Source organism: Psammomys obesus, unplaced genomic scaffold (genome assembly GCF_907164565.1).
Source record: "Psammomys obesus unplaced genomic scaffold, mPsaObe1.curated_primary_1811, whole genome shotgun sequence".
Classification (NCBI taxonomy): Eukaryota; Metazoa; Chordata; class Mammalia; order Rodentia; family Muridae; genus Psammomys; species Psammomys obesus.
In genome coordinates this window covers 25,971,070-25,973,357 of record NW_026590062.1, presented here as the reverse complement: position 1 = coordinate 25,973,357, position 2,288 = coordinate 25,971,070, and positions in this window count along the sequence as shown.

The window sequence follows — 2,288 nt, the reverse complement described above, 5'->3', positions numbered from 1 at the left end:
AAAGAAAGAAAGAAAGAAAGAAAGAAAGAAAGAAAGAAAGAAAGAAAGAAAGAGAGAGGAAGGAAGGAAGGACAGAAGGAAGGAAGGAAGGAAGGAAGGAAGGAAGGAAGGAAGGAAGGAAGGAAGGAAGCAAGCTTAGGCTATCCTGGACTCACTGTAGACCAGGCTGGCCTCAAATGCACAGAGATCCACCTGCCTCTGCCTCCCAGAGTGTTGGGATTACAGGTGTGTGCCACCATGCCTGGCCAAAAAAAATTTTTTTTAAATAAGCAATTTTATATGTTTATTTCCAACACAAGACCGAAAGGTTTGGGATATTTCATTGGTTCTCCAAGGTCACTTTCATAGATCTTTGGTACCTGTAAAGAAATTCAAGTGTATATAATCTTTAACCTAAGAAAGTGCCAACATTTTCTTAATGTTAAAATATCATGTCTTATCAGAAGAAGAAGAAAACAGGAAACAACCTAGGAACCTGCTGCAGAGGGCCTCTGAAAGCCAGAAGAAGAAAACAGGAAACAACCTAGGAACCTGCCACAGAGGGCCTCTGAAAGCCTCTGCCCTGCAGACTATCAAAGCAGATGCTGAGCCTGATGGCCAACTGTCGGGCAGAGTGAATGGAATTTTATGTAAGAAGTGGGAAATAGTAAGAGCTGGAGAGGACAGGGTCTCCACAAGGAGAGCAACAGAACAAGAAAATTTGGACACAGGGAACTTCCCAGAGACTCATACTCCAACCAAGGACTATTCATGGAGATAACCTAGAACCCCTGCACAGATGTAGCCCATGGCAGTTCAGTGTCCAAGTGGGTAACATAGTAATGGGAAGAGGGACTGCCTCTGACATAATCTGATTGGCCTGCTCTTTGATCACCTCCCTCTGAGGGGGAAGCAGCCTTACCAGGCCACGGTAGAGGACAATGCAGGCACTTTTGATGAGAACTGATAGACTAAGACCAGAAAGGAGAGGAGAACCTCCCCTATCAGTGGACTTGGGGAGTGCCATGCATACAGAAAGGGGAGGGAAGGTGGGATCAGGAGGGGAGGAGGGAGGAGCTTATGGGGGGATACAAAATGAATAAAGTGTAATTAATAAAAAATTAAAAAAATATGTCATGTCTTATTCAATTACTGTTGTCTTTGGTTTTGGAGATGGTCTAACTAAAGAGCCCAGGGTGGACACAGACTAGATCCGTTTGTGTCTGCTTCTCCAGTGCTGGAATGGATGTGCTACCATACCCAGTTTTCTGATAGTATCAATATGACACCTCTTTAGCTGCTGTTGGTATAATATTCTTGTGGAATGTACCCTTGTCATTTGAATGCTTATTTCTCTACCCCTCTATCTGGTTTCAATCCAGACATTGCATTGTGATGCTTAGAAAAGCATCACCTGTCTCAAGTTTGTGTAAATATGCCACCATTTGTTCTCACCATTTGTCCATTTATTGTCAATTAAACATCCAGTCAGTGCTGTGGAATGGAGAAAATAGCGTGGGACATCCTGGTCTGAAGGGGAGGAGAAGGAAGCCAGCGGGAGTGGTAGGAGAGCAGAGATTGGCAAGAAGGTCTTGGAACCTGAGGAGAGATGAACCGGACCTAAGATATGACTGAAAGCAAGTACAATGGGTGAAATCTGAATGGTAGGAAACTATACAAGCTTGGAGGTTTAGGATGGAGTAACTATTGCCCAGCATTGTGCTCTAGGTTAATTAAATAAATGCTAGCCTCTTTGTGGTGATTTGGGTATACAACTGGTTTAGGAATAACCGCAGATTAACTAAAAAGATAAATCAATAATAAATATTAATAAACCACAACAAGCTGCCCCTCAAAAAATGGCATTGTTTTCCAGTAAAAAAGAAAATTGAGGAGGGACACTATAGTCACAGTGTCCCAAACAAGCCCCAGAGCAGAAGTTCCTTTAGTATTTCCACCCTGTGGACACTGTAGAAATATGTGTGCCCAGTAGAAATATGGATGGGATGTTATCCAATTAACACTGTGAGTTCAAGGCCAGCCTGGTCTACAAAGAGCATCTAGGACAGCCAAGGCTACAAAGAGAAACCCTGTCTTAAAGGGGGGGGGGGGAGAACTGGAGGCAGTGGGATAGTTACATTTCAGACCACTAAATGAAATGTCCCCAAACGGTTCGGTTCATTTTTTTGTGGGGTGGGGGGTGGTGAGGGCAGGTTCCAGACAGGGTTTCTTTGTGTAGCCTTGGCTGTCCCGGACTTGATTTGTAGACCAGGTTGGCCTTGAACTAACAGCAATCTACCTGCCTCTGT